Source organism: Oncorhynchus nerka, linkage group LG11 (assembly GCF_034236695.1).
Source record: "Oncorhynchus nerka isolate Pitt River linkage group LG11, Oner_Uvic_2.0, whole genome shotgun sequence".
Lineage (NCBI taxonomy): Eukaryota > Metazoa > Chordata > Actinopteri > Salmoniformes > Salmonidae > Oncorhynchus > Oncorhynchus nerka.
In genome coordinates this window covers 59411401-59425634 of record NC_088406.1, presented here as the reverse complement: position 1 = coordinate 59425634, position 14234 = coordinate 59411401, and positions in this window count along the sequence as shown.

Here is a 14234-nt window from a genome sequence, read left to right as displayed (position 1 = left end):
TCCAGCTTAACAGAGTCACGGAACACTGTTCAACCTATCCAAGCTAAAAACAGAACTGACTGTAATGTATGCTATGACTGATTTTGAAGGGAAAAGTCCCTCTGATTTCCTTGATTTCCTTAACCAGAAAAATCTGAATGGGGACATGGGGCAACTTTACATATTGGCATGTGTGACAGTGACTATCCCTGTGTCCACGGCTTCTGTCGAGCGGTCATTCTCGGCCTTAAAGCGAATCAAAACGTATTCCTAGAAATGCTACTGGACAGACTCGGCTTTCAGCATTAGCCTCCATGTCGATAGAAAAGGACTTATTGGTGGAACTAAAACGCACAGATAGACTGTACAACAGAGTCATTGAAGTCTTCTTGAGCTAAAGAAAGGAGGATGGATTTTGTGTTCAAATAATCAGTCTTTGGTGAGTAGGCATACAATGCATTTTATTTTTGATTAAATGTGCATGTATGTTTCGCATTTTATTTCGTTGATATTAAATAGCCTATATATTAACAAAATAAAATGGCAAATATCCTATGTTGCAAATTATTTGTTTTCTTTCTTTTATTTTCAGTGAATAGTTATGTGTCTTTATCATCACGGTGAAACTGCTTTGGGTGCGACGCGACGCCTGGTTATACTGCGTTTCTGTCTAAATATAGTGTATAGTATAGTGTCCAGAGCCATGGCATCATAATGATGGTAATAAGAGGTGGATTAATTCAGGTGGGACTGTGTAGGACCTCACTGAAGGCCCCAGGCCCACGGCACGCCACTGCCATAGAGACACATTCCAGCTCTACTGGTAGTACTGCTACTACCAGCAGTACTACACCTGACGACGACACAAGTTGTTCTGCTTCCACAAGCACATCCAATGCTAGCATCAGTAATTCTACATTTGTTGTTAGCCCAGCTAGCATGGACATTGACAGTTGTGAATCTGATGCAGCCGAAGAGCTACTCCCCATTACCCGGGAAAGCACCGAACAACAGACAGGGACGTTGGACCATCAAAGTGGCGCAAATATGATGAGAATTACATTGATTTGGGGTTCACTTATATTGGGAGTAGTGCCTTTCCTCAGCCACAGTGTGTTATATGTGCAAAAGTACTATCTCACAACTCAATGAAACCTTCACTCCTACGAAGACATTTGCAAACAAAACATGCCAATTTGAAAAATAAGCCACAGGATTTTTTTGAGCAAGAATTAAGAAGACTTTTGAGTAGTAATAAATGTATAGCAACAGATACCATTAATAGGAATGGGCTAGAAGCATTTCATATGGTGAGCTACCGAGTGGCTAGGACAGGCAAGCCCCATACTATTGTGGAGGACTTATTTCTTCCTGCTGCCGCGGATATGGCTGGGACAATGCTTCTCCAGACGCCACTTGGGTACACTGCAGCATCCACCGAGAGGCTCTTGCTGCCTGACAGCTTGAAAGACGTTTTGGACACTACAGTGAAAATGGTCAACTTTGTTAAAGCAAGGCCCCTGAACTCTCATGAATTTTCTGCACTATGCAATGACATGGGTAGTGACCATGTAACACTTTTACAACATGCAGAAGTGCGCTGGTTATCAAGGGGCAAAGTATTAACAGTTTTTAAAAATTGAGAGATAAGCTTAAAGTTTTCATTACTGACCATAATTTTCATTTGTCTGACCACTTGCATGATGACGAGTTTCTCACCCGACTGGCCTATCTGGGTGATGTTTTTTCTCACCTGAATAATCTGAATCTAGGATTACAGGGAACCTTCGCAACTATATTCAATGTGCGGGGCAAAATTGAGGCTATGATTATGAAATTGGAGCTCTTCTCTGTCTGCATTAACAAGGACAACACACAGGTCTTTCCATCATTACAGACAATGTCAAATGTGATATAGCGAAGCACCTGAGTGAGTTGGGTGCGCAATTACGCAGGTAATTTCCCGAAACGGCCGACACAAACAACTGGATTCATTATCCCTTTCATGCCTCCAGTCCACTTACCGATATCTGAACAAGAGAGCTTCATTGAAATCGCAACAAGCGGTTCTGTGAAAATTGAATTTAATCAGAAGCCACTGCCAGATGTCTGGATAGGGCTGCACTCGCAGTATCCTGCCTTGGCAAATTGGGCTGTTGCAACCATGTACCTACGGTTGAAGTACGTACCTACAGTTGAAGTCGGAAGTTTACATAAACCTAAGTGTTTCAACCACTCCACTTGTTAACAAACTATAGTTTTGGCAAGTCGGTTAGGACATCTACTTTGTGCATGACTCAAGTCATTTTTCCAACAATTGTTTACAGAATTCCAGAAAATTATGTCATGGCTTTAGAAGCTTCTGATAGGCTAATTGACATCATTTGAGTCAATTGGTGGTATATCTGTGGATGTATTTCAAGGCCTACCTTCAAACTCAGTGCCTCTTTGCTTGACATCATGGGGAAATCAAAAGAAATCAGCCAAGACCTCAGAAAAACAATGTAGACCTCCATAAGTCTGGTTCATCCTTGGGAGCAATTTCCAAATGCCTGAAGGTACCACGTTCATCTGTACAAACAATAGTACGCAAGTATAAACACCATGGGACCACACAGCCATCATACCGCTCAGGAAGGAGACTGTTTGGCCATAATGACCATCATTATGTTTGGAGGAAAAGGGGGAGGCTTGCAAGCCGGAGAACACCATCCCAACCGTGAACCACAGTGGTTGCAGCATAATGTTGTGGAGGTGCTTTGCTGCAGGAGGGACTGGTGCGCTTCACAAAATAGATGACATCATGAGTACGGAGAATTATGTGGATATATTGAAGCAACATCTCAAGGCATCAGTCAGGAAGTTAAAGCTTGGTCACAAATGGGTCTTCCAAATGGACAATGACCCCAAGCATACTTCCAAAGTTGTGGCAAAATGGCTTAAAGACAACAAAGTCAAGGTATTGGAGTGGCCATCACAAAGCCCTGACCTCAATTATATGGAAAATTTGTGGGCATAACTGAAAAAGCGTGTGTGTGCAAGGAGGCCTACAAATATGACTCAGTTGCACCAGCTCTGTCAGGAGGAATGGGCCAAAATTCACCCAACTTATTGTGGGAAGCTTGTGGAAGGCTACCCAAAACTTTTGACCCAAGTTAAACCATTTAAAAGGCAATTCTACCAAATACTAACTGAGTTTATGTAAACTTCTGACCCACTGGGAATGTGATGAAAGAAATAAAAGCTGAAATAAATCATTCTCTCTACTATTATTCTGACATTTCACATTCTTAAAATAAAGTGGTGATCCTAACTGACCTTAAACAGGGAATTTTTACTAGGATTAAAATGTCAGGAATTGTGAAAAACTGATTTGAAATGTATTTGGCTAAGGTGTACAGTGGGGCAAAAAAGTATTTAGTCAGCCACCAATTGTACAAGTTCTCCAACTTAAAAAGATGAGAGAGGCCTGTAATTTTCATCATAGGTACACTTCAACTATGACAGACAAAATGAGGAAAGAAAATCCAGAAAATCACATTGTAGGATTGTTAATGAATTTATTTGCAAATTATGGTAGAAAATAAGTATTTGGTCAATAACAAAAGTTCATCTCAATACTTTGTTATATACCCTTTGTTGGCAATGACAGAGGTCAAACGTTTTCTGTAAGTCTTCACAAGGTTTTCACACACTGTTGCTGGTATTTTGGCCCATTCCTCCATGCAGATCTCCTCTAGAGAAGTGATGTTTTGGGGCTGTTGCTGAGCAACACGGACTTTCAACTCCCTCCAAAGATTTTCTATGGGGTTGAGATCTGGAGACTGGCTAGGCCACTCCAGGACCTTGAAATGCTTCTTACGAAGCCACTCCTTCGTTGCCTGGGCGGTATGTTTGGGATCATTGTCATGCTGAAAGACCCAGCCACGTTTCATCTTCAATGCCCTTGCTGATGGAAGGAGGTTTTCACTCAAAATCTCACGATATATGGCCCCATTCATTCTTTCCTTTACACGGATCAGTCATCCTGGTCCCTTTGCAGAAAAACAGCCCCAAAGCATGATGTTTCCACCCCCATGCTTCACAGTAGGTATGGTGTTCTTTGGATGCAACTCAGCATTCTTTGTCCTCCAAACATGACTAGTTGAGTTTTTACCAAAACGTTATATTTTGGTTTTATCTGACCATATGACATTTTCCCAATCTTCTTCTGGATCATCCAAATGCTCTCTAGCAAACTTCAACCGGGCCTGGACATATACTGGCTTAAGCAGGGGGACACGTCTGGCACTGCAGAATTTGAGTCCCTGCCGGCGTAATGTGTAGGTGGTAGGCTTTGTTACTTTGGTCCCAGCTCTCTGCAGGTCATTCACTAGGTCCCCCCGTGTGGTTCTGGGATTTTTGCTCACCGTTCTTGTGATCATTTTGACCCCACGGGGGGAGATCTTGCGTGGAGCCCCAGATCGAGGGAGATTATCAGTGGTCTTGTATGTCTTCCATTTCCTAATAATTGCTCCCACAGTTGATTTCTTCAAACCAAGCTGCTTACCTATTGCAGATTCAGTCTTCCCAGCCTGGTGCAGGTCTATAATTTTGTTTCTGGTGTCCTTTGACAGCTCTTTGGTCTTGGCCATAGTGGAGTTTGGAGTGTGACTGTTTGAGGTTGTGGACAGGTGTCTTTTATACTGATAACAAGTTCAAACAGGTGCCATTAATACAGGTAACGAGTGGAGGACAGAGGAGCCTCTTAAAAACAGGTCTGTGAGAACTAGAAATCTTGCTAGTTTGTAGGTGACCAAATAGTTATTTTCCACCATAATTTGCAAATAAATTCATAAAAAAATCCTACAATGTGATTTTATGGATTTTTTTCTCATTTTGTCTGTCATAGTTTAAGTGTACTTATGATGAAAATTACAGGCCTCTCATCTTTTTATGTGGGAGAACTTGCACAATTGGTGGCTGACTAAATACTTTTTTGCCCCACTGTATATCATCCTCGTCACACCCTGACCTAACCAAAATAATAAAGAAAACTAAGATCAGTAAGGTCAGGGCATGACAGTACCCCCCACCCCAAAAGGTGCGGACTCCCGGCTGCAAACCTAAACCTATATGGGAGGGTCTGGGTGGGCATCTAACTTTGGTGGCGGCTTAGGTTCTGGACACCCCTCCTTTACACTGGACTGGGTACTGTCGTTGAATGCTCTGGACTGGGTACTGTCGCCGGACGCTCTGGACTGGCGAGGCGCACTGTAGGCCTTGTGCGTGGTGCCGGCACTGGTGGTACCGGGCTGGGGACACGCAACTCATGGCGAGTGCGAGGAGCAGGAACAGGGAGTACTGGACCCTGGAGGCGCACTAGAGGCCTGGTGCGTGGTACCGGCACTGGTGGTACCGGGTTAGGGACACGCACCTCAGGGCGAGTGCAGGGAGGAGGAACTGGGCGTACTGGGCTCTGGAGACACACAGGAAGCCTGGTGCGTGGTGTTGGCACTGGTGGTACTGGGCTGGGGACACGCACCTCAGGGAAAGTGCGGGGAGCAGGCACAGGACGTACTGGACTGTAGAGGCGCACTGGAGGTCTGGAGTGTAGAGCTGACACAACCCATCCTGGCTGGATGTTTATTTTCGCCCTGCAAATTGCAGGGCACTGGCACAGGACGCACTAGGCTGTGCAGACTCACCGGAGAAACAGTACGCAGAGCCGGCGCAGGATATCCTGGAGACCAGGAGCGCTAAGCCGGCACCCTCCTTCCTGGCTGGATGCCCATTCTAGCCCGGCCAATGCGAGGAGCTGGAATAGAACGCACCGAGCTAGAATAGCGCACTGGAGACACCATGCGCATCTCTGCGCCTGACCAGTTTCACGCTCCCCACGGTAAGCACGAGGAGTTGGCTCAGGTCTCCTACCTGACTCAGCCAATCTCCTCGTTTGCCCCCCCACCAAAACAAATCAATCTTGGGGCTGCCTCTCGGGCTTCCGTGCTAGTCGTGTTCCCTTATATCATCGCCGTTCTTCCAGTGCTATCTCCACTTGCCTCCATGGTAGACGATCCTCTCCTGCCAGTATCTCCTCCCACATCCAGGATCCTTTACCGTCCAGTATTTCGTCCCATGTCCGTGCTGTCTGCTCCATTATACGCTGCTCCTCCTTTTCACGCTGCTTGGTCCTTTTCTGGTGGGGTATTCTGTCACGTTGGTTGTAACGAGGAGACCAAGGCGCAGCATGATGAGAATACTCTTTATTAAAGGAAGAACACTTAAACTAACCAAACGAACGTGAAGCTATAAACACGGGTGCTGACATGCAACTATACATAGACAAAAACAACAAAATGACCGTGACGCTATAAACACTGGTGCTGACACAGGCCCCTATACATAGACAATAACTCACGAAATACCCAAGGAATATGGCTACCTAAATAGGATCCCCAATCAGAGACAACGATAAACAGCTGCCTCTGATTGAGAACCAATCTAGGCAACCATAGACATAAAAACACCTAGACTAGCTTCAACCCCATAAACATACAAAAACCCTAGACAGGGAAAAACATATCACCCTCGTCACACCCTGACCTAACCAAAATAATAAAGAAAAGTAAGAATACTAAGGTCAGGGCGTGACAGTGTCTTCCGCATTTAACCCAACCCCTCTGAATCAGAGAGGTGCGATTACTCATAAAACGCTAAGGAGCACTAACAAGCAGCAGATCTCTGTTGCGTTTACAAGATGAAGAGGACCATCTTTGAAGTTTAGTGCATTATCAAATTGTACTGACATGTCAGGATACTGCTGAGCAAAGTGCTGCTCAGCACTTGCTGCTTTCTTCAGATGAGAAGGGATCACTCCTAAAGATTTATACCCTGGTCAATGTAGATCCCACATCTTCCCTATACATGTCTGCCTGTACTGTGGCGCAATGCACCAACTCTTCCCCAGTCTTTTAAGGGCCTCCTCATCCATACTCTGCCAAGTGATTGGGTATTCCTTTGCCTGCAAGATTGTGAGATGTTACACCAAAAAAGAAGCAATGTTAAAGATAACTATTTGAAGTCAGCAAATTTAAGAGATAAAGAATATGGACAAATGTAATTGTATTGTTCCAGCCATCACTAACACCTCATTTAATTAACTAATTGTGGTTTAAATTGTAGGCCAAGAATAGTTGAACATTGTGTTTGTCCTGGGCAGCAATACAAATGTGCACAGAGTGCAGTTTCCTGGGACAGAAATCACCAACGTCTGTATTTTAGAATGAACTTCAAATGTTACATTGAGCCGACAATTGTGCATGATAGAGAATAACATGAGTGGACTGAAATGTATATATTTATACTGTATATAGTTTACATTAAAATGACAACAATATAATACAATGCAATATAAAGACAATACGAATGGCCACTCCACTGTGGGTGCTCTGGTCATTGGGTACGCTTGCCCCCACCCGCCCATAGATGCTGGCAGGGTGCCACCAGGACCAGCACACACAGTGTGAAACCAAAACACAAAACGTAAATAACTAAACACAAAACATACAATAATCACATTCCCACCCTCACACCCGATTGGAGGACCTCAAGCATTTATACTGTGTATTTGTGGATGCATGTATTCCCACATTTATTCAATCAAACCTTCAGACAACCACTATCAACCCATCTTTCCCAGTAAATCATCATTCTACCATTTCCCTCCAATAAACTGTATCCCAATATATCCCTCCATTCTCACTAGGGACTTTAACCTCCCCATTTGCAACATTTCTGCTGCAATTGCCCCAAAGATAAACACTTTACCCAAGAGCACAATGATATTTCTTATTGAATGACTGTGGTCCTTCAAATCCCCCAACAATACAGTTTGCAGTCTCTCTCTCTCTCTCTCTCTCTCTCTCTCTCTCTCTCTCTCTCTCTCTCACAGAAGTTTACCGATATGCTCGTCTGTCTTATGAACCTTGTTTTGATGACCCCCCCCCCACACACACTGTTGATTGCTTTTAATTATTGTCAACTGTGCTGAATTGTTTATGTCATATGTAAAATATAGTTATCGGTTCTGTTAACTGTCTAAAATGTTATGTTTTCAATGTTGCATGCTCTTCTCTTTGGTGTTTGTGTATGGAGGTGTATTACAGGTATATAAAATACATTCCATTACAAAAATAAAGATAAATAAAACAGATCACTGCTAAAACGCACAGCAGCACTAACTAGTAGCAGATCTCTCTGTTGTGTTTACAAGATATCAGAGGGCATCATGAAGAGGACCATCTTTGTAGTTTAGTGCATTATCAAATAGTACTGACATGTCAGGATACTGCTGAGCAAAGTGCACTTGCTCTGTTTAGTCAAATCAAATCAAATGTATTTATATAGCCCTTCGTACATTAGCTGATATCTCAAAGTGCTGTACAGAAACCCAGCCTAAAACCCCAAACAGCAAGCAATGCTGGTGTTGAAGCACGTTGGCTAGGAAAAACTCCCTAGAAAGGCCAAAACCAAGGAAGAAACCTAGAGAGGAACCAGGCTATGAGGGGTGGCCAGTCCTCTTCTGGCTGTGCCGGGTGGAGATTATAACAGAACATGGTCAAAATGTTCAAATGTTCATAAATGACCAGCATGGTCAAATAATAGGTCTGGGACAGGTAGCACGGCCGGTGAACAGGTCAGGATTCCATAGCCGCAGGCAGAACAGTTGAAACTGGAGCAGCAGCACGGCCAGGTGGACTGGGGACAGCAAGGAGTCATCACGCTAGGTAGTCCTGAGGCATGGTCCGTTGGCTCAGGTCCTCCGAGAGAGAGAAAGGGAATTAGAGAGAGCATACTTAAATTCACACAGGAGAAGTACTCCAGATATAACAAACTGACCCTAGCCCCCCGACACATAAACTATTGCACCATAAATACTGTTTACTTCAGATGAGAAGGGATCGGTCCCAAAGATTGATACCCTGATCAACGTAGATCCCACATCTTCCCTATACATGTCTGCCTGTACTGTGGCGCAATGCACCAACTCTTCCCCAGTCTTTTAAGGGCCTCCTCATCCATACTCTGCCAAGTGATTGGGTATTCCTTTGCCTGCAAGATTGTGAGATGGTACACCAAAAAAGAAGCAATGTTAAGATAACTATTTGAAGTCAGCAAATGTAAGAGATAAAGAATATGGACAAATGTAATTGTATTGTTCCAGCCATCACTAACACCTCATTTAATTAACTAATTGTGGTTTAAATTGTAGGCCAAGAATAGTTGAACATTGTGTTTGTCCTGGGCAGCAATACAAATGTGCACAGAGTGCAGTTTCCTGGGAAAGAAATAACCTACTTCTGTATTTTAGAATGAACTTCATATGTTACAATGAGCTGACAATTATGTCATAGAGAATAACATGAGTGGATGGAAAATGATATATACTGTATATATATATATATATCATTTGAATTAAAACAACAATACAATACTAAGACAATAGGAATGGCCGCTCTGGTCAGTGGGTGCTCTGGTCAGTGGGTGCTCTGGTCAGTGGGTGCCTTGTCCCCACCTGACCCATGATGCCGTCAGGGCGCCACCAGGACCAGCACACACAGTGCTCATAGCGTGAAACCAAAACACTAAACATAAATAACTAAACACAAAACATACAATAATCACATTCCCACCCTCACACCCGATTGGAGGACCATATACTTTGTATACGCATTCATTCCCACATTCATTCAGTCATACCTTCACACAGCCACATATCAACCCATCTTTCCCAGTAAATAATCATTCTACCGTTTCCTCTTAAAATACATCCCTCCATTCTATCATGTTGTCTCACTAGGGACTTGAACCTCCCAATCTGCAAGATTTCTGCCAAAATTGCCCCACCAAAAAAAACATGATATTTCCTATTGAAGGACTGTGGTCCTTCAAATCCCCCAACATTACAGTTTGCAGGTCCAAATGTGACCTGACATTATGACATAACAACCATTCCTGGACCTGACTCCAAAAACAAGCCACAGACTGACAGTACCAAAATAGATGCGCTTTTGATTCTGTTTCTGCATGGTAGTCTGCAAGAGATGGATGTCTATGTTTGGGTCAAGTCAAGGCCAGTCAGGACCGGACTAAAAGTAAATCATAATCTAACTCAGTATGTGCTGTCCTCGAGTCATGGAAGAGTATATGATTCAAATGGAGAAGGAATGCGTCCCAAATGGCTAGTTAAATAAAGGTTAAAATAAAATAAAAAGGGGATTTAACAAGTGACATAAGTTAGGGGTCATAGCTTTAACCTGGATAAACCTGGCCAGTATATATAAACTTTAAGGGTTCCTAATATTTTGTTCACTCAGTGTAGATGTGGTGACACACAGCGAATAGTCACGCCTACGTTTTGCTTGACAAAATACATGGTCAGACGATCAGATAGAGTGGATATGGACTCCGTGGCCCCATCTCATTGGCTGTCCAGGAATTATACTGTCTATTCATATCATATCACACAAAATCACATTAATGATGCTTTACCTTGCCATTGATGCATTGTTAATGATATTCTCCAGACTTCTTGGCCAACATCTGAGTTGAATTTACAAAGCTGATCAAGAAGGGGAGTGGGACGATGAACTTTATTGACTTTGGGTACAAAAAGTGTTTCACCAAATTATTCAGATATTAGTAATAACTATTAATTACTCACTATTAAATTGAAGATGCTGGTGCATTCCCAATTTACATAAAAGACAGCTGATTATAATAAAAGCCAACTCATGATTGACTGAGATTTCAGAGTGGAGGGATGCATTGTATGCTAAGGAGCGCTAATTAAGACTACACTTTGTGGTAATTTGATCAGTTTATGGTTAAACCCAAGAGGAGTGGCTAGAAGTTAGTGTCATATGGCTCAATGCAATGCAGTTAATCTGGGTGGAAGGGCAGAGGAAGGAAAAACAACATGTTGACCGCAGCAGCACCTCTCTCTCTCTCTCTCTGTCTCTCTCTGTCTCTCTCTCTCTCTCTTCTCTCTCTCTCTCTCTGTCTCTCTCTCTCTCTCTCTCTCTCTCTCTCACACACAATAGGATAATTGGATAATCAGGGAACAACAGGGGCCGAATGGACATATGTCTTCCTGTAATCCTTAGGTCAGAGGTCATGTGGAGTGTACTCAGTGGAGAGATGGGGTTGATGATGGGGGTCAGCTTGGGCAGGAAGCCCTGCTCATGAGGTACATGCTGCAGGTATTGGCGTCCATGGTGAAATCCCAGTCGGTATCCTCGGAGTCCAGTTTGGAGCCGAAATGGACGAACCTGGGAGAGGATGATGATGGGTGGTGGGCAATTTGATGATCCAAAATGGCAGTGTTCCGGGTTGTCATTTTTGCAGTTGCTCTGTGAATCTTAGATTGCTTTCATATTATTATGGTTCTTTAGGTGTGAAATATAACTGCATAAAAGGATGACATGGAGCCCCACCAAAGGCTTCTCGTTCACCTTTTCCCATCTACCTGTTGACCTGTACCAGACATTGCACCACCAAATTCTCATTCAAGTCAACCCTCTTCCACTTCCAGACCAGTATCAACGTTGAGGGAGACAAGAGTGGTTATTTACAGGGCCTGAGCAAGGTGCTGTGCAGATGAAAACATGTAAGCAGTTGTTGTTGCTGTAGGTTTACAATGATTAACACCAGTGCCATAGCTATTTAGGGACAGTGGGTGCAAATCAAATGCTGGAAATGAGCCCAAGCTAAAGTGTGGCGGCTCAATGCGTCTTGTTATTTCAATGTGTGAATTTTTTAAATTGCTTTAGTCCCTACACCAATAAATGAGTTGATGAGAGTGAAACTTGAAACAACATTGAAGAAGACCTCGACATGGTCAAACTCCACGGCCAGACCTTCCACTTGGCCCTTCTTGGTCACATCCTCCACTTTGGTCTCGATAGGCTATTTTAGATACATATCTAGCCTGGTTAAACCAAACTGCATGCTGGTGAGCACAGCGTTTAGTCTGGCTACATAAGCATGTGATTAGCTTCAATAAGCCCAACCTAGTACAAGAAGATGTAGGATTAACATTTGTGCCTAGATTAGTAGGTTTTGGGTAGAGGAGCGTGCACGGAAAAGAGCAGTAGGACCGTACTATCTGAGAGGAATATCTAGTCTATATATACGTTAGGCATGGTTATTGAACGACCTTTGACCTATACGCTAGACAATCAGTATGGCTGTGGACTACAAACTACTATGATCATAGACCATGTCATAGACATACATTGAGGCCAGAAATGTATGGCGGGAGGTTAGAAAGAGGTTAGCAAGAGATAAAGCCTTGAATTGTGTTTTTATGCAGCCTTTGAAGACACCAGTATTCTACTACCCCGAGAGGTAAGCATGAATGAGTTTAACACTCTCAGTGTGTTAATGGTGAGTCAATTGCTCTCAAATCATAGAATTGGTCAAGGTTAGAGATAGGTTAGGATTAGATTTAGTGTTAAGGGCCACGGTTAGGCATATAGTTAGTGGACCATCATTGGGTAGTTCTGGGAACCATTCAAAACGGTTTAATAAACATAATTTATATATAAACAAGGGGCACTCGTTCATTCTCAAGGTGCCCAGTAGATGGCGGTAGTAAACCATAAGAAACTACTGGGGAGGCCGTTGAGTTCCTTCAATCTACATGGATATCTGTTACTGTAGCTTGGGTTCACTATTTGACAAAGGCCTACAATGTATAAAGATAGACGATCATGATTTTCCACACGACATATCTGTAAAATGTTCGAATGAAAGCATATTATACCACACATCATGAATACGCGATGACGTAGATTGTACAACTCGTAGAGTGGATCTCAAATGCACGATGACTCTGCATAAATGGTCCCTTTATCAAGACGAGAAAGAACAGTACATACATCAACATTCAACCCTTTCTCATCCAAATCCATTCCCTTTTAAAATCCCTTCATCTCAGCTGCATCATTAAGCCATAAAGCAGACCATTTGAGAACAGTGTGTCCTGGAAAAGAGTTTACTTTTGTATGATCTCTTCACTTTGTCAGTAGTAAGTGGCAGATGGAGACTGTATGTAGGTTTTCTCCTTCCCTCACTCTTCTCAGTGTTTTTCAATGTAATGGCTTTTTACCTCTTCTGATCGGAAAGTGCTTGAATAGAGATCAGTGGCTCTTGCACACACACACACACACCCCTCAAGAAGCATTGCTTCAAAGAACCCAATCAAGACATGGGCAATATGATCCAATCCCAGCAGTGATTACTAATTACCTATAAGCTAGGCCCTTCTTTTCTGGCAAGACATCGCACCACAGGAACTCTTGGATGAATGTAATTAATCATTAATGTGCAAGCAGAGTGTGGAGTCTGGAAAGAAGTGTTACAGGATATTATTTGGTAGGCAGATAATCTTTGTTCTGAAAATATACAGCTTTGTAGCTTGAGATCCCTGAAGAGGTAGCATGTCATGGTAAGATGCTGCAAGGCCTTGGTTTCAATTGCCTTTATAATATTCCACGGAGGCTACAGCGCTACACTACGTGTGTTCAATAGCTGTAAGCTAAGTACCGGCTAAGCACATTTAGACTTTATTAGTCGTTGGGAACTTGACTCGTTCCATAACTTTAGAAATAAGGACTTAAAAAAAAATAGACACTTCACTTTGCAGCACTATTGTAAACTCTAGTGCTTTGCATAACTTTGCTCATGTTTCTGGCTGATAGGAACCCTCACAAACAAACCTGTCGGTACTGGACACACACACACACACACACACACACACACTGCGGGGGCTTGGCGAGGGAGAGAGTGCATGTCAATGGAAAGAGAGTGCTCATCAATGGAAAAAGAGAGTGCACGTCAGGATAGTGGAGCCCATGTACAGAAATAACAATTCATTCACCAAAGTGACATATGCCTAACATTTATTTGAGTTAAGGCTGGTTTATAACTGTTCTAACAACATGTCTGTAGACCACTAGAATATGTCTACAGGCAGTCGCTAGATCTAGATCTATTTATCGCCCTCCAGGTTCCCTCGGAGAGTTCATCAATGAGCTTGATGCCTTGATAAGCTCCTTTCCTGAGGACGGCTCACCTCTCACAGTTCTGGGCGACTTTAACCTCCCCACGTCTACCTTTGACTCATTCCTCTCTGCCTCCTTCTTTCCACTCCTCTCCTCTTTTGACCTCACCCTCTCACCTTCCCCCTCTACTCACAAGGCAGGCAATAA